At 44.2% G+C, this 22,106-nt stretch overlaps 1 protein-coding gene and 1 long non-coding RNA gene across 16 annotated transcripts in view; one reads left to right on the top strand and one right to left on the bottom strand.

Moving 5' to 3' along the window:
* The window catches only part of ZNF438 (zinc finger protein 438), a 144,476-nt gene extending 124,914 nt beyond the window's left edge, over positions 1–19,562 (bottom strand). For 9 of the 15 annotated variants that reach the window (XM_074358132.1, XM_074358140.1, XM_074358131.1 and 6 more), the window contains exons 1-2: positions 14,435–18,524; positions 13,764–13,870 (exon numbers count right to left, since the gene is read on the bottom strand). The gene's annotated coding sequence lies outside the window, so the exon portion shown is untranslated. The other 6 variants (XM_074358126.1, XM_074358127.1, XM_045519254.2 and 3 more) reach the window with 4 other exon arrangements.
* LOC141576018 (uncharacterized) lies at positions 19,034–22,030 on the top strand. The gene is made up of 2 exons (XR_012504179.1): positions 19,034–19,171; positions 21,624–22,030. It is a non-coding gene; the product is annotated as an uncharacterized LOC141576018 (long non-coding RNA).
* The last annotated feature ends 76 nt before the right edge of the window (positions 22,031–22,106 follow it).

Genomic DNA, 22,106 nt, shown 5'->3' with positions numbered 1-22,106 from the left:
TGAAGTTCATAGTGCATTGATTTTAGTATATTCACAGAGTTAGGCAACCATCACCACAAGCACTTTTAGACTATTTTCATCATCCTGAAAAGAAACTCCCTCCCCATCAGCAGTCACTCCCTGTCTCCCCGCCTCCAACTCACCCAACCCACAAACCTACTTTCTGGCCTATTCTGGACATTTCAGATAAATGGAATCAGACAATACATAATGCTTTGAGATTTATCCATGTTGCAGCATATGTCAGTACTTTATTCCTTTTTTCTTGCTGAATAATATTCCATTCTGTGGATGTGCTACATTTTGTTTTTCCACTCATCAACTGATGGACCTCTGGGTTGTTTCTACTTTTTAACTATGAGGAATAATGCTGCTGTGAGCATTCACGCACCAGTGTCTGTGTGAACGTATGTTTTCATTTCTTTTGGGTATAAACCGAGGAATGGAATTCCTGGGTAACAAACGGTCACTCCATGTTTTAGCCATTTAAAGAGCTGCTGGGCTGTTTTCCAAAGTGGCTGCCCCCTCGTACATCTCCACCAGCAATGCACAAAGGTTCCGATTTCTCCACACCTATCACCTTATCAACACCTGTCATGACCTGTCTTTGATCACAGCCGAGCACTGGCTCTGAGTGCCTTCTCTGGTGGTTATGGTTTGCACACCCCATGGCTGATGATGCTGAGCACCTTTTCATGTGCTTATTAGCCACTTGTGAGTCTTCTCTGGAGAAGTGTCTATTCAGATCCTTTGCCCATTTTTCAGTTGGGTTATTTGTCCTTTTTATTACTGAGTTATAAGAGTTCTATATAAATTCTGGAGACAAATACACCATCGGATACACAATTTTTGTGGATTTTCTCCCACTCTGGGTATCTCCTCTCATCTGAGTGCAGCTACTTGCACCATACAGACAGATTCTGTGTTGCCATCCCCTTTACAGACAGAATTTTCATGTCATGTCTTTAAACAGACTTGACAACTGGTAGACTCAAAAGTAAGTTTACATCTGTGTCCCTGTTTTTCTTAATTGAAAGAGGCCACATATTGATAACAACATTGGGACTGAACACCCAGGAAGTTTCCCTCAGTTCAACCCTGACGCTGCCCTGTATCTATAACCAGACAATATTATTCCCAAGTGACATCAAAGGAGGTTCATTCATTCACTCGAAAAACAGTCATTGAGTGTTAAGCAGCAGGCCTGTGTTTGACTCCTAGCTCAGGACGCATTAGTGAGCACGACCAAATTCTTGTCCTCATCAGTGGTTTTTTGGGGGGGCAGGGAGGGGGTTAAGTTTGTTTGTTTGTTTTAATGGAGGTGCTGGGGATTGAACCCAGGAACTCCTGCGTGCTAAGCATGCAGTCTACCACTGAGCTTTACCCTTCTCTTTCATCAGTCTTATAATTTGGCAGAATTATGCAAAATCCCTGACCCTGAATCAATTTCTTAATAGCAAATAATCCAAAGAGAGTAATTTTTTATCTTAATGCTTAAAGATCCACTGTCAATTCAGAAGAATCATTACAGACTTTAATGTAAGTGATATCTTTTTAAAAAAATTAATCCAAAGTGTCAAACTTATTTTGTGGCCTAGGATGACCTTGTTTTGAGTGCTAGCCTTAACAGGCCATCACTCGCTTCTTATAAATCCTTTTTATAATGCAGCAGTGCTTACTTTAATGACATTTGTCAAAATGAAACTTGACTAGAGGAGGGAAATATTCCTATTTTTATCAGAAATATCTAAAGCTTCACGGCCAGTTCCTATGCCATGCTGAATACAAATGTTATAATAGCTCCATTAAACATAAAAATGAAAATAAAGAATTAAAAACTCACCAACTTAAAAAGGTAGTTCTAACCTTGTCTGTCTAACTACTACATATTAAATAAATAAACAACAAAGTTCTACTGCATGGCACAGGGAACTATATGCCATATCTTGTAATAACCTATAATGAAAAAGAATATAAAAGGGTATATATATATACATATATATATGAATATATAATTGAAACACTATGCTGTACCAGAAACTAACAGAACATTGTAAACAGACTCTACTTCAATGGGAAAAAAAAAAATTACTAATGCAGAGCAGAGGGCATGTTGTTTCCCTTAAAGAGTTCCCAAAGATGTTCTAATCTAAACCATAACGCATCTACATTCTTTTGTTATAAAAAACATTTAACATTTTTAAAGTAGGGTCAATATAAGAAATTTGTTGAGTGGGACAGACAGAACTCGTGGCTTATAATTAGAATGACATCCATATTTACTGTGCAAGTATAATAAATTAAATAACAGCCAGCAAGTAAAACTAACACAGGGGAAGCTACACCACACCCACCTCATGGTTCTGAGCGCCCCCAGCATGCCACTTTGTAACCGGAGGTTCCCGGACTGCCCTTTGGCTGGAGGTGCCTAAGGATTAAGAAGGTACAACTAAGTTGGGACAGCGTGACCCGAGAGGACCCCAGGGAGGGCCCACTGCCGAAGGCAGCATCATGGTGCAAGGCAGGGCTTTCCACACTGTGAGCTGGGAGGCTGGGCGTTTTCTGCAGCTGTCTCGGGGCTGCTTTAAAGGGTCAGAGAATAGTTAGTGGGCAGAGTACTGCACTTCACCCGTCTCACGTGCTAGTGTCCTAGGGAGGAACCAACCTGACTCCATACTGGATCTAATCCTTTGGCCCCAACCCTGCGCTCTGTTGCCTGTGCTCAGTCGTGCTGGTTCTGCACCTTCTGTAAGAGAACATGGCCTAGAGCTTGAAATAGACAGGACAGCCCATTCTCCAGGCTCTGATCTTTAAGGGGATAACACTTTCCTATTCACAGAGAGAGAAAAAGTTGAAGAATAGAAGATAAGACTTGTCTCCTTGGAGGTTTACAGGGACAGCATGACATGGCCCACGTGGGCAGGACAAAGGAGTGACTGAACAAAGATCAACAAGACCAAAGGATTCTGACACCAAGAAGTTTGCACCAACCAACCACGCCCCATCCCCTTTTTAGTATAAAAGGAGCCTGAATTCTGACTGGGGGAAGATGGTTCTCTAGGACATTAGTCCCCCATCTTCTGGGTCTGCTGGCTTTCCCAATAGTTGTTCTCCTTGCCCCAACAGCTCATCTCCTGATTTATTGGCCTATTGTGGCAGGAGCAGAACAAGTTTGGACTGGGTAACACTATGCCTCCATGGACGTTTTCTGAAAACTGCAAATCAGATTGCAACACAAATATCTGAAAACCTAAAACTAGAGGAAGTCTTGGCCAGGCAGACAACAATGCGCATCAGATCTGAAAGACAAGGTAAGGACAAAAGGGGAGAATGAATAATGAAGCTGGTGGGGCGCAGAGTCAAAAACAGGAAAGGGTGTAGCAGAAGCCAAGGGTCAGGGTCAGGGTCGGGTCTTTATCCACAAAAAGAATGCCTATTGTGGAGTGGGTGTGTCTGTCTGCTCACCGTAGCTGGTGAGCGCCTTCACCCAGAGGAACTCAGCTGCCAAAATCTTAAACTCCAAAAAGCTGCCTGCAGGCTGCAGTCTCACCCTTCTAGCTCCCCAGATTCCTTGCCTCCCACAGCCAATCAAATCCCCACAAGGCAGCCAACTTGAACCATCAGAAAGTAAGACAGCCTCTCCTCTGATGGATGGGTGTCTTTTCCATGACACCTGAATAAAATCCTAAATCCTCCCTGTGGCCCGGATGTACCGCGGGCCCCCGCCTTCATCACCTCTCCCCTCCTCACTGGCCAGGGCTCTGACTGGGATGCTTCCTGACCCACATGCACTGCCGTCCTGACTACACTCAAGTCTGCTCAGAGGTCACTTCCCGGTTCCCATGACCACTCTCTAACCCTTTACCCTTCCTCATTTTCCTCTTTACCATTTTCTTACCGTCTGCAATTATGTATCTGTTTGCTGCCTACCTCCCCGCTAGGGCAGGGGCTTTGTTCTGATCACTGTTTTGACCAAAGTAGCCACACCACCGAGAACAGTGTCTGGAAGATAAATGTTCAATGTTTATTCAGTGAGTGAATGAGTAAGTCATACTTGATCTTAAGTATGTTTAGGCCTCCAGCTTTTCCTCAAACCCCCCCTTTTTTATCCTGATCTATCAACTACACCCTGAGCTTTCCTTCTTGCCCACTGTAACCTGGGATCTGATCACCCAGCTTTGCCCTCACCTTGCCTGCACTCTCAACTTTCTTGCCAGCCTGTCCATCTCCTGAACCAACCTAAGGATCTACTTCTTCACTTCCACACCCCAACCATCCAGAGATCACTGTGACAAAAGTTCCCACCCATGCCACCTGCGGACCTGCAAACACACAGTCTCCCATCAGGAGTCCACCAGTCTTTTTTAGGTTTCCAATCCGGTCCCCCTCTCCCAGCCCACAGAAAGAATTCCAAGCTTCCAGCACTTTCTTCAAGCTTCCTGCTCTCCCCTCCACTCAGCAAATGACCTCACCTCCACAGAAACAAAAGAGAGGTCACTAGCTCAGGCTCCCTCAGTTTCCTCCATCCCACCGATCAACAACCACACGCCCACTCTGATCTCCTTCCTGGCCGGCGGGAGGAAGGATGTCCCTCTTCCTGCCCGAAGCTAACCTCCAGCCAGAGCCCTGGAACTCAAGCCATCCAGCCCACCTCCTTAGGGATCTGATGTCATCCTTTCTCCTCCCCCACCCCGCATCTTTAATCTCCCTCTCTCATTGGGCTTTCCCCCCACTGCACAGAAATGCTTAAATCTCTCCCATCATAAAACAAATGAACCAACAGGACGATACACTCCCCCAGACGTCATGTCTCTCCCTTGCCACCGTCCTGTTTGGCCCTTTCTCTTCACAGCCAAGTGTCTTGTAAGACAGCCTGGACTCAGTATTTTCACAGCTCCTATTCCCTGCTCCCAAGCCACGCCCCTGCCCTCTGAGAGCTGGATGCTGCCTGCAAACACAAAACTGCTCTCTCCAAAAAACAGGTGACTTCTGAGCTGAAGATTCATTCTGGATGTATTAGACCTGTCAGTTAAATACGGCCATCCTCCGTCTTAAAGGGCTCGTTCCTGGCTTCAGGTACATTATTCTTTCTTGGCATTCAACTTTTTTGGACACTTCTTCGCTGTCTGCTTTGCTATCTAAGAAAAGCCTCTGTATGTGGTGTCGCAGTTAAAAGCCTGGGCTCTGGCTCGGTCAGCTTGGGCTGCCGTAACCAAGCACTACGGCCGGGTGGCTTCGAGAACACAACCCTCCCTTCTTATGGTTCTGGAGGCCGAAGTCCAGCTTGGCTGGGTTCTGGTGAGACCTCTCTTGCTGGGCTGCAGACAGCCCCCTCCTCACATGGCAGAGAGAGATCTCTGGTGTCTCTTCCCTTTCTTCTAAGTTCTACAGGACCAGGATGCACCCTGACGGCCTCATGTAACCGTAATCACCCCCTCACAAGCCCCATCTCCAGTACAGTCAGTTGGGGTTAAGACTTCAACATGAATTTGGGGGGAACCCAATTCAGTCCATAGCAGCCAACAGTAATTACATTTCACGTCAAGGTGGTAAAACTGGATGTTTGATAACAGTAACTGTGCAAGTACAAGGCCTCTAAAGCAACAAAGAGAACGATTATCATGTGAAAATATCAGGACACGAAATTTTATATAAATATGTAAAACATATGCATATGAAATAAAAAGGAATATACCATACTCACAATAGGAGTGATGTCCAAGTAAAAAAAGTTTATTTCTAAACTTTTTGCCAAACAATTTGAAAAATAACTTTTCATAGGAAGAAAATATAGATGAAAAGCTTCCACTGAGAAAAAAATCACTAAGAACAATTTCAAATTAACTTTCCATGTTTGTTTCCTGTTTACACCACTGCCATTTGTATTAACTAACATATAGGCCAGTCTGCTGTAAGAAAACCAAAAGAACAGTGGCTCAAACAAAAGAGGGGTTTATTTCTCTCTCACACAATAGTTCAGGGGCAGACAAATAGTCCAGGAAGGTCCAGAGACTGAGGCTCCTTCTGTCGTGTCCCACCGCTCCCTGGGGATGCTGTCCTGGTCTGTATGGAAGAAGCTGCTCACCAACACCTTGTTCACGGGGGTGAGGAAAAAAGAACATGACTGACAAGCAGATCTGATTGCAGATAAGGTTTAGAAACTGCACAGATCAGGTCCACGCCCGTTTACTGGCCAAAACTTAAAGATATGTGGCCTCAACTGCCTACAAGAAACTTAAGAAATAAAGTTTCTACATAGGGGCTTTGGGCTGAACTAAGTATCAGAGGTGGGAGCGCATCCTTCCCCCAACTCCGGAGCAGGCATCTCCCGAAGTCCCATCCAGCTACTGGATTCTGCTCACAGCCTGCGATCTCTGGGCGACGCACGGTCTCTTCTGCGAGTATTGGCACAGCTCCATCCCAGTCCAGTGACCTACAAACTAACAGACCAGTAACCACCTCTCTACCACCTTCCCACCCAAATACAGTGGAAGGAAAACAAGATGAATCCATTTAAATCTTCCATTCTGAAAAGAGAAGAATGGCAAATACATATTCTTACCAATGATGAAATGTGGCTGGACAAGAACGGCAAAGAATCCCCATGCTACCAGCCAGGGAAGCCAGAGCCTTGGTTACACTCAGTCCTGTTGTCTGGGGACGTGGGGGGAAATCTCCCTTGTCACCTTGTCTGCTGGAGCCTGGCTTTGCCTCTAGAAGATTTTCCCCCCATTATCCGTTCTGGCCACGCATGAAGTGGATAGGGGAAGTCTGTGCTCCAAAGAGGCAGCAAAGACATGGTGCAAACTGGGGGGTCCAGGGTTGCATTTGGTGTCAGTGTCAAACCCACCACGGGCTTTTGCAAGCCAAACTTGTGGGATCTTTGACCATATAATCCTCTCAAAAGTTCAACAGGTCTGTTTGCCTTCAGTCAAGACCACGTGACAGTAACCACAACTAAAGACTTGGTCTGGTCGTAGATATGAAGCTGTCATTCCTCCTCTGATGTGCGGTCTTCTGTGGCAGATCCATCTTTCTCTCCCTCGATCTAAGGTTAGCTACATTGAGGTCATCTGACTCACGAAAGGAAGGTTATACCACCATGTCCCACTGTCAGCCGGGCAGGCCATGTAACCTGAGATGGTTCTTCCGCTGGTTCTTCCTGCCTGACTGGTTGCAGGCTCAACCATTTGATTCACTTTGGCCAATAAAACGTGAACAAAAGTAACACAGGTCACTTCCAAGCACCTGATTCTGCCGTCTCTTCTCCCTCTGCCACAGAACAGCAGTGTCCCCCAAAGGCCTGTCCCTCTGGCTTGGAGCAACAGAGGACGTGGAACAGAGCCACGAGCGTGCCATAAGTAAGAACTAAACCCTCACAGTGCAGGAGACCGAGACTTTGAAAGTGGGGCTTTACCTAGGTGAGCTGACAGGTTCGGGCGGGACGGTAAATCCTTAATTTGTTCCTTGCCTGGACTGGCTTCTACTGTCTGGCCAAGAAAATCTAACAGGAGGCTCCTGAGAATGAATCTTACCTCTCGCTGTTTGGGATACAGAAGCAGCTTTTTCTAACCCTGCAATACTCCATATTATTGTCCTTTCAGTCTGTTCAGAGCATAGGCCACAGGCAGAAAGAACCTCCTTTAGCAAAACTAGACTCTCTCCCAAGTCTAGCTGCAAACCAGCTCATCATCCCTTCATTTGACCCTTGGCCTGCAGGTCCTTGCTGAAGCAGAAGGGAGCGGTCCCCTCACTTCAGTAGTCTTTCTAATCGCTCCCCTTGATTTACCAACTCGACAGACACACTGTCTTCCAAGTTATCAGAGGTGACAGTTTCACCAAGTGTGTTGCCACAACATAATAAGGGTCACCTTATTTAGTGATCACAGTCGTTGGTTCTGCTCCACAGTGTCACTCAGGGAGCTAGGCTGATGGGGGGGAGGCCCTGCTACGTGCATCCCAGGACTTCCACCTCCGGGTTCGAGGTAGTTGTTACCATTATAGTTGCTGGGACTTTCCAGCTGGTAGGAAGGGGGTGGGGGTGGGGTAGGGTGATGAACAGGACAAGCACCTTATCTTAAAGTAGATCAACCCAAAGTTGTACGTATCACTTCTGCTCACATCTAACTGCCCCAAACATCTAATCACACAGCCACACCTACAGGCAGGGAAAGTGGAAAATACATCTTTTTGTCAGGAGCCATGTACCCAGCTAGACCAGAGGAGCTCGGATGCTGAAAAGGGAAGAAGGAGCACGACACTGCGCAGGACGCAGCAGTCTGCGCTGTACCCCACACACCCCGTTCTATATAGTTATCAAAGAGCTTTCAAAAAGCACAACTCAGACTGTGGCACCCTCTGTGAAAACCTCCACGGGCTTCCTACTTCAGTTAGCATAAAATCCCAAGTCCTTACAACGGCCTGCAATCCCCACGCAATCTGAACCCCCAGGACCTCTCTCAGGGCATCTTCTAATACTCTTTCCATAAAATAAACACCACATGGATTGAACATCTAACTATGAAAGGTAAAACTGGGAAGCTAATGAAAGAAAAAGCAGCATAATGCATTTGTGACCCTGAGTGATGAAAGATCACAAGGGTATAAACAACATGGGGGAATTTTGATGGAACTGACTCCCTCAAAATTAAGGACTTGTAACTCAACAAAGGACACTACAGACAAAATTAACAGATAGGCAAAAGACTGGAAGTATGTGCTTGCAACATCTAAAAAACAAAAAAACCCACAAAGGAGTTAATATCCAGTGTATGCCAAGAACTCTTGGAAAATAACAATAAAAAGACAGGAAATGCAACTGAAAACTTGGTAAGAGAAAGAAGCAGACAATTCACTAAAAGTAAAATTAGAGGGGTCAGATAAAATACAGGATGCCCCATTAAGTCTGAATTAAAGGTAAACAATGAAAAGAATTTTAGTGTGCGTCCAACTATTGTATAGTATATACTTACGTTAAAAAAAATTGTTGTTTATTCGAAATTCAAATTTAACAGAGTCTCGTATTGTATTTTTATTTGCTAAATCTGGCAACTGTAGGTGAAATCCACACGGCTAACAAGAGAATGAGGAAAAGCTGAGCCTCACTGGTAATCAAAGAAATGCAAATTAAAACTATGTGATACCACTTTATACATTGTGTTAGCAAAGTCTAGAAAAAAAGGCTTTTACTAAAGCGCATATAACCGTTTTTTTTTTCCATTTTACTATGAAAGATCACCTAGCGTAAGATTCTTTTTTTGATCATATCACTAGGCAATAAAAGCCCAACTATTCACCGCATGTGCAGAGAGAAAAAACACATTTCAAATCCATTACTTCATACTGTAGATTGCGCAGGAGTAATACCAATAACCATACTCAGGCAGCAACGACTTCTTCCTAGAAAGTTTAAGTACTTATTCAGTATAAATTTTGAAAAATTATATGTTGAGGATGAATATGTCTGAGTACCATGTGGTAGTTAAACAACAGTGCTCCCATAAAGAAAATCATAATATTAATTTTGATACTAGGTGAAGATTAACCTCTTAAGGTTAACTATCACATCAGGTCAGAAATTTGGACCATAAGCAAAAACAAGAATCAGGCTTCACATTCTCAAAGAGCTTTCACAGAAAAATGCTTTATCTAAATCACAAACACGGCTTTAGCCTGGGTAATCCCTATCTGGAAGGCAGACACAAGAAGGAAACAGGGGCTGCATAAACACAGACACAACACGCACAGCACCCATTCTTTTTTAAATATCATGGGCTTATTTCATGTCAATATCCTATGTAGGGTGTTTTAAATAAAATGTCAATACAATAAGTAAGGTATACCAACAACTCACTTTGCCTTCTCTAACTTCTAAGATAAATGATGCCCTCCGAATTTAACATCTCCACAGGAAAACATTTTGAAAACTCGATCAATTTAGAAAAATATCTACTTTCTATCGTAGTTCTGGTTAACAGTCATAAACAGCTATTTCATTCTGAAGAATAAAAATATTCTAAAATAAATATTAAACCAAAACACTTTAAATGATACAATAATAGTCGTGGTATTCACAGAAACTACAATGATTCAGCCTACCTTACATAAAAGACACACAACATAATTATGAAACCTTCTAACGTGTTGATAAGAACTGCTAGCAAACTTGCAAGTGGTAATCACTTCTAGACATGTTTCTAACAGCAGCAAAAACAAAAATCTTTTAGATCTAGAATTCAGCATCCAGCAAGCCTAATTTTGGCAGGCATACGATACAACACACTGCCACGAGAGAGACCGATAAACATAAAAGTGACACGGCTTTCGCCGTAATACTTAAAGCATTAAAAGTATTTCCATAAATGACAATGACCTTTTTTAACTACATATAAAAATAATCCTTGAAACGGCCTGGGTCTCAAATGTCACGGACCCCTGAGACTTGCAAACAGGACACAAATAATATTCTCTGTGCTCATTTCTTATTTTTAAGTTTCAGAAGAAAAGTAAAATCAAAAGTGTTGTATCAGCACAACTGCTAAAGGTTTGACATAAATGTGGAAAATTCAAAGTACTTATTTTCCAAGTTCAAGAAAAGGAAAAGATGATTCTTTGGTGCTTGTCCCAAGCTGAGGACAAGTAAACACAGAACCGGTTTTAAAAATGCCCCAATCAATCCTTAAACTCCACTCAGTTTTTCCCCTGAAGGACACAGCTGAGAAAGGCAGCCGACCAGCAACTGCCCCTGTCAGAGCCCTGGCTCCTCAAAGCCGGCCAGTCCCTAAACTCCAAGTTTAAAGTCAACCAATCCTTAAATTATCTCACACTTCAATAAAAATCAATCCTAAAACCCTATGCTTCTTCAAAACCCGATGTAAGTACATCTCTGCCTGCTTTGAGAACTATATTCTGCAAGCACAGTTCTCCTTTGCTTAGCAAGTATGAAATTCAGCTTTGTCTCAGCTGCACGCCAGTGGCGGTCTCGCCCTTCCATCACACAATAAATATTATGGTTACTTGGGTATTAGCATTTTTCTTCATGGAGGTAAGAAAAATATTTTTGTTATGGTAATTCAGTTTTATGGAAAGTTGGGAATCTTCACCTTTTAAGTCTAATTATAATCCTTCTTGCCGGATCGACAGCTGCACTAACAAAGGTGTACTTTTTCCTTCTCTAAGTCGCAGACCCACAATTTCATACCATTAGTGGTCCAAATCCAGCCGATGGATATCATATGAAATATTAAAATCTCCAATTACTAAAACTAGTAGCAACAACTGAGTATCATCAAATAATCTTCAAACAAAATGGTAACTGATCAAATATTTAAGTAGATACTCTTTTTGATCTGATAGAAATGATAGTGTGGCTTGGTTTTTTAAAACCTAAATGCTAAATCCTATCTTTGAGCCTGGTTTACTTGGGTAAACTGACCATCTCCTCTTACATTTTTCAGTCTAGAAGATGAAGTGACTGTCACCAGCTCCCAGCACCTCACAAAGAGGGATGCATGTACTCACTTAGAGTAAGATGAACCCCAAATGTTTCAGAAAGGAAAATAAAACCTAACCATTATGTTATCATTTTGTTTGTTGTTGAAGTCAAGTCAGTTTGAGGTTTAGGTCAGCATGGGGAAAAAGTAAGAGCAACTGTCTCAAATTTGACATAAAAGATGGCTGAAGAGAATAATATAGATTCTAATTAGAAAATTAGAATGAGAGGGGAGGGTATAGCTCAACGTGGTGGAGCACATGCTTAGCATGTGTGAGGTTCTGGGTTCAATCCCCAGTACCTCCTCTAAAAAAAAAAGTAACTAAATAAATAAACATAATTACCTCCCTCCCCACCCCACCCCCCAAAAAAGGAAAAGAAAATTAGAGTGAAAGGGAGTCCTACCCCAAATACAAATCCCTCCATCAGACTGGCAAAGTGAACCGTGCAAGAGGGTTGCCTTCCCCAAGTATACTCTAATACTGAGAGCCACGTCCTTAGCCTGCTTTTGGGCTTCGTGTTTTCAAAAAATAAATTCTAAATAGCAAGGGGTGCTACCTTATGGTCTGTCAACTCAGTGAAGTCTCCACTCAAGTCCAATCAGAGAAGGAGTACAAACATGAATTACCCGTGGATTCAACTGACCACACAAACATTTGCCTACGTGCTGAAGGAAGCCAGAAAGTCACCCCAAAATACGCCATTCTGACATACTGATTATTTTGAATTAAAGGCATTTAAGAAATATCAGGTGCACGAAGGACACGGTGAGTCTCCTCTGTCCTTCCTGAAAGCAAGAGATAAAACTCCCACATGAAAGGTGCTTTCCCTGGACCAGGAGGAAGGAAGACATTCTTATCAGCAGAGACGGGAACTGGGGGCTGAGAAATCTGCACAAACAAATCTTATTACACTACCCTTTCCCTTCCTCTTCCTTCTTCCCCGCTTACTACCCCTCTGTCTTGTCAATTCTTCACAAATGTATTGTTTCTTTGTCTAAAATGTACAACAGCTTCCTGCTCTGGTCACTTCTTCAGGCCTGGATTCTCCCGTGAAGGCTCCCAGGTGTATGTAAAAGTTTAATAAAATCTGCATGTTTTTCTCCTGTTAGTCTGTCTTATGTCAGTTTCACTCTTAGGCCCAGCCAGAGACTCAAAGAGGGCAGAGGAGGATCCCCCTCACCTACAGTGTCAGGAGATTGACCGACTTAGCTTAGGCATAGATTTGGCAAATGTATCCAGAAAGTACCAAATTTATTTCTTAGAGTATGTGGAAAGGCAGCTGAAACTACAGTCAAAACTACATTATAAACTGTGTGACCAATCCAGTATCTTTGAACTAGTTTCCACATCTACAAAATAGGAATAATAACCCTATTGCAAAGGACTGTCACAAAGATTAAATGAGATAACAATAACTAGCAGCTTTAAAAAATATCCTAAACATCAAAACCTCTGAGTCCTAGATTCACTCTTGCCACTAACTTGCTATAATACATATGGCAAGTCATTTGATCTCTGTTTCTGTATCTGTCAAATAGGGAGCGTGATGCCTGCTCGACATATTTCATGGGGTGTTTATGACAATCACATATGAAAACTAATGTGAAAAGGATTTTTTTTAAATGTACCAAAACCATATAACTGTGAGACAGTTCATTCCATATGCACAAAAATGAAGAAGATTCATACTAGCAAACCTGTTACAAGCCAGGATGCCCAATTATTGATTATTATATTATAAATATCTATTATAAAAATAATATTAATGCTACAATAAACTAATTTTACTAAAAAAATCTGAAAACTAAAAACATACTCAAAACACTAGACAGACTGGCAACCACACAGAAATTCCAGGCTATCAGCTACAAGAACTTTTTTCCATACAATAAATGAACCAAATGAACGCAGCTCTCCACAGTTCAACACAGTCTTTTGTTCAGGTCAGGTGTTTGCCATTTACAACTACCACTTCCATTTCTAAAGCACAGGGAGAGGTAGAAGAGGAAAGTTACAGCCTGCAGGCTTTCTCAGCATCAGCAGGGCTGACATTTTGAACTAGATAAGCTCCTTGATGTTGGGCTGCTCCGTGCACTGCGGGATATTGAGGAGCATCCCTGACCTCCACCAACTAGATGACAGGAACAATGTCTCCCACACACAGTTGTGACAACCAAAAATGTCCCCAGGGTGAGTTGGAGGAAGGGACAAAGTCATCCCCAGTTGAGGTCCACTAAGCTACAGTCACAGTACTGAGTTCCAGTACTTACCTCATGTTTCTCTCTCTGTAGATTGACGGCTTAGAGTGCAGCTTGAAACTAGCAGTTTTGCAGTAGGAGAACTGGCTTTAAGAACGCTGTCTGTAGGGCAGGAACATCTTAAGAAGAGTTATAGGTATGGCAGGGAGTTATGGTTAAATGATCTCTTCCATCAACACGCTGTGTTTGCTTACCCTTCTCTAAGAATTCCCTTCTTGGGAATTCCTCTAAGATGACAACTTGGTTAATCTCTCACTAAAGCTAGTCTCTACACAGACTTCCTAATTATTATTAATTGGTGTTTAACTGAAAAAAAAAATCAAGCCTCAAAACTTTAATTTCTAAGTAATCAAATATGAAATGAATCAAAATTAAATGCTATTTATCTATTTAAATTATTAAAATTAAATATATTCAAACATTTATAATATTAAGTAAAAGTACACAAACTAGTATTCAGCTATTACTGCAAATATATCATATTAATATGCTGAAAGAAATATGCAAAAATAAAAAAAAAACACAAGTGGGATTTTAAGAATATATAATGCCCACTACACACCATCAGTGGGCTAGACACATTGTTTTCTGCAATTTCCATATATTTACATCAGTACTCTTAACATAACATAGTAGTATTTAAATCTGCTTATGTAAATGTAAAAGAAATTTGGATAAGTTACCTAGGATGCTATATTTCATCTGATCAGTGTTTGAGTGGTTTCTGCTGCCTTCAAATAGAAGGGCTTGAGGGGGTGGGTATAGCTCAGTGGGAGCTCAAGCTCAGCATGCACGAGGTCCTGGGTTCAATCCCCAGTACTGCCACTAAATAATATCTAAATAAATAAATAAATAAAATTTTATAAAGTAGCTCCTTTAAAAGAAAAAGGCTTAAAAAAAAAAGAAAAAAAAAAGTAGAAGGGCTTACCTTCTCTCTGCTGGGTGCTACCTGATACAATTAAATAACCATCAACCTGCTCTCCCAGAGCCTGAACTTTGAAAGTGATAAAATAATATTTGAATTTAAAAAGGCAATGACAAAGCCTAAGACATCAACAGGCCATTTAAGACAAAGTTCTACTTCCTACCACATGTAATGTTCATTAAGCTAACCGCCATTGTGATTTAAAAAAAAAAAACTAATCACTTCTATTGCATTAAATTTAGGGATGTCACAACAGCAGATCTAAAATTTTGTGACCTGCAAAATGAGACAGCACATCTCCACATCTGTACTTGTGGAGGGTTCCTGTTTATATAGAGTTCTGGTTATTCAGGTCAACTCTCCCACTGAAAGCTCAAAAAGCTAAACAAAAGATAATTTTATATATTGTAAGAAACAAACTGAAATCAATCATAAAATCTACACTGGTGTAAATGTATACAATCTTTTAATGGCTCGAATCTGAAATAGTTCTATTAAGAAGAAACAAACTCATGAGAAATGTGTGGAGGTTACTGTATGCCCTAAAAGAGATCGACAGAAATAAAAATCCTTATTTTTGTCTGTATTGTTCAAGTTTCTCATTTCCACCTCATTCCACATATAAGAGATGCGATCTACAATTCCACCTATGGCAAATAGCACCAGATCCTCTTTCCATGACAAAAAACCTTGCTCAATGTTAAAGGGACGATCAGCAGAGAAACTCAAACTTACTCCAATGTGTGGAACTTTGGCAGGACACACTTAAACCGGTGGAAACCTGCCTAAATGCTTCACACAACCCCTCCGTCACCCTCTAGTACGCAAGCTGCAACATTTCAAGCCAACTCCCTTATTTCACTAGCGCGCCTTGTCAACACTGAGGTAACAGAACTGGGAAAACTCATCACTCCCCCATGATATTCAAATATCGAATTTTATTTCATTTGGTAAGAATTATACAGTTGCCAAACAAAACGAATGCAAATATAGTAACCGACGCACTCTGAGTAATTCTTTTGTTGAAAAGGACACTTCAGGAGCCTCAAATCCACCCTAGGATTGTTCATTCTCTGTCTCCTTTGACCCATTCTTGCCCTACTCCTTGAGCGTCTGGGACAAGGGGGTGGCCAGAAGGCCAGACTGAAGTCATCAGCCTGCAGTGATGCCTTTAGCCTGCTCTAGTTTTATTCCCGCAGGTCCTTCCCTGTATTCTGCTCCTCCAGAAAGGCAGCTATGTTTTATTCATCTCTGAAGGCCCCAAACCTAACCCAGTGTCCTGCAAAGTCATCCCTCGCCTCCCCTCCATGGCAGGCTCTGGATTAGGGACTAGAGACAAAGAAGGGCCAGGGCCGCAGACCTCACCCTCTGGAGACTCCCGGAAGTGGGGTACTGACTCTTGGCTACATGAACAGAGTCAAGTACTGAAAGGCCAGGTAGCAGAGCCCCGGGCTTGCCAGTCGAGGCTTAGATGAGGACCAAAAGCAGGCTTTCTCTTCAGAAGCAGAAATGTGTGTCTTCATGTCTTCAGCCCTGACCATTCCCAAGTTTCATATTCATTCATCCAACTGCCTACTCAATGTGTCGACTTAGGGGTAGCTACTGGGACCAACCGCCCAGACTCTGAAGCCAGACTGCTTGGGTTTGAATCCCAGCTCACTCCATCGCTCTCAAGCTGGATGACCGTAGGCACGTCACTTTTTTTTCCCCTTTTTTTGGGAGGGAGGTAATTAGGTTTATTTATTTATTTATTTTAATGGAGGTACTGGAGATTGAACCCAGGCCCTTGTGCATCCTAAGCAGGCACTCTACCACTGAGCCATCCCCTCCCCACTAGGCAGGTGACTTTTAACCTCTCTATGCCTCTCCTTTCGCATGTAAAATGGGGATCCCAATGGTTCCTAGCACAGAGAACTGTTTTAAGGGTTAAATGAATTCATATACGTAAAAATGCTTAAAACCCCACAGAGTGCACAGCTCACGCGGCCACGGCTCACTCACTGTCTTTACCGGCACCAGTGCTGCTGCTGCTGTGCCCATGCAGCATAGAAAACTTGTCCAAAACAGAAGTCACGGTTTTCTTCCCAAACCCCTTTCTCCCTTTTCCATAAACAGCACCACTATTCATCCAGTTGTTCCAGCGTAAAACCGAAGAAGTCACTGCTCCTTCCTTTTCCTCACACGCCAACTAGTAAGCCCACATCAGCAGTTCTGGCTTCAAAAGTTACCATCTTCTCTCCAACTACCTCCCCCACCCAAGACCCCAGCACCTCTCCCCCAGGGGACAGCCTCCCATCTCCCCACTCACTACTTCCCCTCCACGGCCCTCCAGCTAACTCTCCATCCAACAAAACTGAAAGCACATGCTACTCCCTGGATGCCAACCTTCCAGAGGTTTTTCCTACCACACTTAGAGCAGCATCTTCAAGCCACCATGGCCTACAAGGGCCCCCAGAGTCTGTCTGGCCCTGTCACATCATCCACCACCACCTTCCCCCTTCCTGCCGTGTCCTAAACACTCTCACCTGGCTGTGCCTTGGCCCCCTCAGGCTTGCTCCCACCTCAGAGCACTGTTCTGTTGGTGCCCCAGCTGTGAGGCAGGACTGTACAACTGTCGGGTTGCCCAAATTCAAATACTGTCCCTTTTATGTTTTAGCTGTGCAATCTTGAGCAAATTCTTAACCTATCTGTGTGTCCATTTCCTCATCTATAAAAATAGAGATATCAGTACATATCCCAGAAGGTTGTAAAAAATTCATTTAGTGTTTAGAAGGCTGCCTCTTTTAGTAAGCTCTATGTAAGTGTTTACTGAGATGATCATTCCTGCCTGAAATGTTCTTCCATCAGGCTCTTCCTCTCTCTTCAGTCAATTACTGTCACCTCCTTTGAAAAGTACCCCCTGACCGCATCGGAAACCACCTGCCCTGCTCTCCCACTGTTGTTCTTGCCTTCCTTTGCTTCACTGTACACATCACTCTGAAACAGTATCATGTCCCCATTCTCTGTTGCCTGATTCCCCTCTGGAACATAAGCTCCACTAGGGTGGAGACTGCATCTTATCTGCTGCTCTATTTCTAGTTCTGACTCAGAACCTGACTCTGAAAGCACACATCTCTTATCCAGGCTAGGGGACCAGTGTAAATTTCTTAGTAACAATACCATACTTAGCCACCCTTTCATTTTCACATTCATGATCTCATTTGATCCTTGAAAAGCCAACAGCTGACATACCATCGTCTCCCGTTTTAGAGAGGAAAAAGAAAGTTCCAAGTCTGGGTGACTTATCTTTGGACACAAAGATAGTCACTGCCAGCGCAAAAATGCGAACCCCTGCTTTCCGATTCTACGGATCCTTAGACTAAGATGGAAGGGTGTTACGCCCTTGAGCCGAATTTACAGAAATGTGATCTCTCAATCTCCTGAATAAATACACCCTGGGGCGTGCCCAATAGTCTTCCCTTCAGAGTTCCCGACAAATCCTTGTCCCGGAATTTGAGAAGTATTCAAGCATAGCACTAACTCATCAATAATGTACCAGCCCCTGGCAAGCCAAGAAAGTCAGTCAGCCAGCTATGATGACGCGATATTACAACCGACACAGCAACAACCCCTAAAATTCAGTGTCGGTGTTGAGTACGTCCTCGTTCCAGGACGCTCAAATTTTCTCTGCGGAAACCAGACAAGGGGACCTCGTAACTGACAAGAACATTGTGATAATGGTACCAGTGATTTCTTGATCCTTGTTCCACCAAGTTCAGTGACAACAGTTCAGATCGGCCATCGGGTTCAAAGCATGGTCCATGATCAGATGAGGGGAGGGAGGTGAGAAGGCAAAACTGGGGAAAAGACCCCTACCTACAAGACCTTCGTCTGCCGGCCGCGGGCCACCGCGTTCTCAGCATAACCGCCTGTCTCCACAGGGTCACATGCTTGTGTTACCTCACGTTGTCCCGCAACGCCCTCGGCCCCGTGGGATGACCAGTAGGGAGCCCAGAGGCTGTATATCCTCCATTTTACACAACAAGGAAACTGAGGCGGCAAGCCGCTATCTATTCAACGTGTCCTCAGCGACCTGGTCACTCTCGGGATTCCAGAGGAAGCCCGCATGTGGAGCTTCTGAAGGAAGCCAACAACCCTGACCCAGCCTGTCAAATTCCATCCAGTCCCCGCATTAGGGAAGACGGAAAAGGGGCTCTCCCAACCGTACCGCCCCTTCCCGGCCTCCTCGCCGGCCCGGGGGACGAGCTGCGGGCCCTGCCCGCGGGCGCGGCCTCGCGCTTGCGCTCCCGTCCCCTCGCCGCGGAGGGCGCGCTCCCGCCCTGGGCGGGCACCTGTCCCGTCCCCGCGTTAGGCGGCCTCCCGGGTGGCCCCGGGATCCGAACCGACAGCCACCACCAGCTCCAGGAGTGCAAGCGCCGGCGAGCTCGCGGGCCCGGGGAGCTGCAGGAGTCCTCGGACACTTACAGTTTTCCTACAGCGAGCGCGTCACAGCGAGGTGACGTCACGGGGCCCCACGCGGGGAGGTCAGGCCGCGGGGCGACGGCCGCGCGCCCCACGGCTCCGCCCCCAGAGCGCCGGCGGGAGGGACTCCTCTTTCCTCAGGACCCCGCCCCCTCGCCGCGGGGCCCGGGCGCAGGCGCACACGGCCTACGTGGACGCCGCCGGGCGGGCGCCACAGGCCGGACGCCGGGGGCGGGGCTGCTTGAGAGAGCGGCGCTCTAGGCGTGTGGCTGGGGCGGGGGGTCCGCAGGAGCTGGCAGAGACCCCCGGGAACACAGCAAACCAGCTGTCGCCCAGGGGATTGGAGCGGGACGCCAGGGTCGTGAGAGAGATTTTCCACACACATTGCCTTCCTTCCCTCACGTGTCCGTTAAAAGTTCTCCACGTGCGGAAATAACCACTCGCTCTCCATCAGGTGCTGCGGCCGGTCGGCCGGGAGGGCTTAGCTCTCCCACCGGCCCTTGCTCCTAACCCGCCCCGCCCTAGCTCCGCCCTCACGGGACCGGCCCCGCCCGTTCTCGATTATGCCACCTCAGGCTCCGCCCCCCGGACCCGCCCGACGTGGCCCCGCCCCCCTCGGGGCCGCCCTTCCGGCTCCCACTCGGTGCTGGGCGGGCACCCGGCGACCCCGCCCGGCTGCGGCGCCTACCCGGCGTTTTCCTGGAGGTTTTCGCCTGTCCCCCTCCTACTGGACTTTCCGCTTTGGCTCAGTGAGGCTACTTAAAGGCCACTCTGTGAAGTTTAACAAACGCTGATCTGTGAAAACAGATACAAACGCTTCTTCACTCGTGTAGACTTTCCACCACCTCCCGCTCACGTGACGACACCTTCCTGTGCCCAACGGATCTGCGCCTTTTCATGCTTGTTATGTGTTCCCACAAGTGACAGTTCTGGTTAAAAGATGGCTCAGTAGAAGGAAAAGGGAAGGAAGGCTCGAAGAGCCCACAGTTTTTTTCTGGCTTGTAGGAGTCTTAAATCACTCTTACAGCCAGAAAACAAAACAAACGTTACGGTAAGAAGTGGCTCACACACATGTCTTGGGGAAGAAGAAAGAACGGGAAAAATAGGCCTTGGAAATAGACCCTAAGGAGGAAGTATTGAAGAGAGGAAGGCTCACTTTTGAAAACTTATTTGGAATTAAGACAAATAGTTAGATAAAGCATGAAATCTTGCCAGGCAGCTCCAGAGTAAATAAAACAATGAAACAATGGTTTGTTTACACTCTTCTTGAAAATACTGTAGTATTTTCATAGGAAAGAGTGATGACGAATGTTAACCTTTAACTCTTGATATCTGGGCTGGTTAAAAATAAACGTGTATTATTCAGGAAAAATTATCTTAAGTTGAAAAACATTTCTGATTTGGATATCATTTGTACATTTTATCTTAATATATCATACAAGGTTTTAATGGTCATTATCAAATGTAAGAAATTTGTAAAGTCTGTAACAATTTTAACAAAAATAATGTTTGTGTTCTGTGGAGCAGGGTTATAGAAAATTAGTGCTTTTTTAAAGATCTACATATTGAAAAAGAGCACTATTTATATTTTTCCTTGCAAAGCAACAATTTTAAGAAACCTTTAAATTGCTATTTCTTTATGTACATGCTGATAAAATATTTTATGTATGTCATCCCCAAAATTGGAATTCTTTTTAATGAGATTCTAGATACACCTATGGGAGTGTCCCACGTGTGAATGTTTTGTTATTTTATGGAATGGAAATGGTTAAGAAGGATACCACCAAAGGCATTAAAAGTTTTTTAATACCAAATACTTTTGCCTCTGTGAGGTGGTATGTGACAGGATACATTCTTTTCTTCTCATATTGTTATTTAGTATTTTTTTCTCATGACACCCTAGGATTTTCAAACAAAACAAAACCCAGACCCTCCTGTATTGCTACATACAGGAAAGAAGTAATGCAGCCAACAGAAGACTGACAAGCAGGAAGGGTACCCGAAACCAGGAGAGGAACCTCAGGGAATATCAAGTAGGAATTTGGTGGGAAATAATCAGATTCAGTCAAGTTTCTGTAACAGACTGGAATCTGATCTAGAGAAGGAGCCAGAAGGTAGGGTCAAACGTGTGTTGATATTAGAGAAAGGAACTGTAAGGGAAACTGCTTTTTTAAAGAAACCAAAACCAAAACAAACAAAAAAACAAAAAGACACAAGAAATGCCCAGACATTCAAGGGTTAGCACTGGAAGGACTAAGGACCTTCAGTCTGGTCCCTCTTGGTTTCAGTTTCCCCTTTCACGTTGGTCCCTGCTGCCCCTAGCAAGCTGGCTTCCAGGGTCCTTCAGCTCATAACTCTTCCCTTTGTCCTATTAGCAAATAGGAGAAAATAAAAGAGATTGAAATATAAGGGCTAATATTGGTTGAGTGTTTATATGCACCAGACACTGCATTAATTCATTTAATCCTTGTCTCCCGTTTGCACAGGAGGCAGGCAGAGTGCAGGAGTCTGTGTCCTGTGTCTCACAGCCTCTGAGCAGCAGAGTCAAGATTTGCGCCAGTATTCCAGAATCTGCAGCCACAACCACTGCTCTGGATTGAGTTTCATGTAACCGTGCAAGAACCAGGGACTTGGGAAATGCTGGCTCTGCAAACTCTGGCTCCTGTAAACTGACAACAATGTAGGGGTGCCTTCTTCACTGTTTCTGTCTCCGCACGGATACTTGTATTTCAATTTTAAGCTGCTCATCTCGACCCACTGAATTGACTTTGTGACCCACTGATGGATTCTCACGCTGAGAAACACTAACCAAAATCCAAAATCCAAAGTATCAAAATGTATCACATGTAATTTTTCCCAAAACATAGACTTTGAGAACCTACCGTTTCTGTAATTCGTGCGTATTCTGAGTTGCTATGTTAATCTATTTCTTACTAGGGACCGCAATCCAAAAAGTTTGGGAAACACTA

Source organism: Camelus bactrianus, chromosome 35 (genome assembly GCF_048773025.1).
Source record: "Camelus bactrianus isolate YW-2024 breed Bactrian camel chromosome 35, ASM4877302v1, whole genome shotgun sequence".
NCBI lineage: Eukaryota > Metazoa > Chordata > Mammalia > Artiodactyla > Camelidae > Camelus > Camelus bactrianus.
Note: the sequence above shows the minus strand (reverse complement) of the source record. Positions and strands in the feature narration are given on the sequence as shown.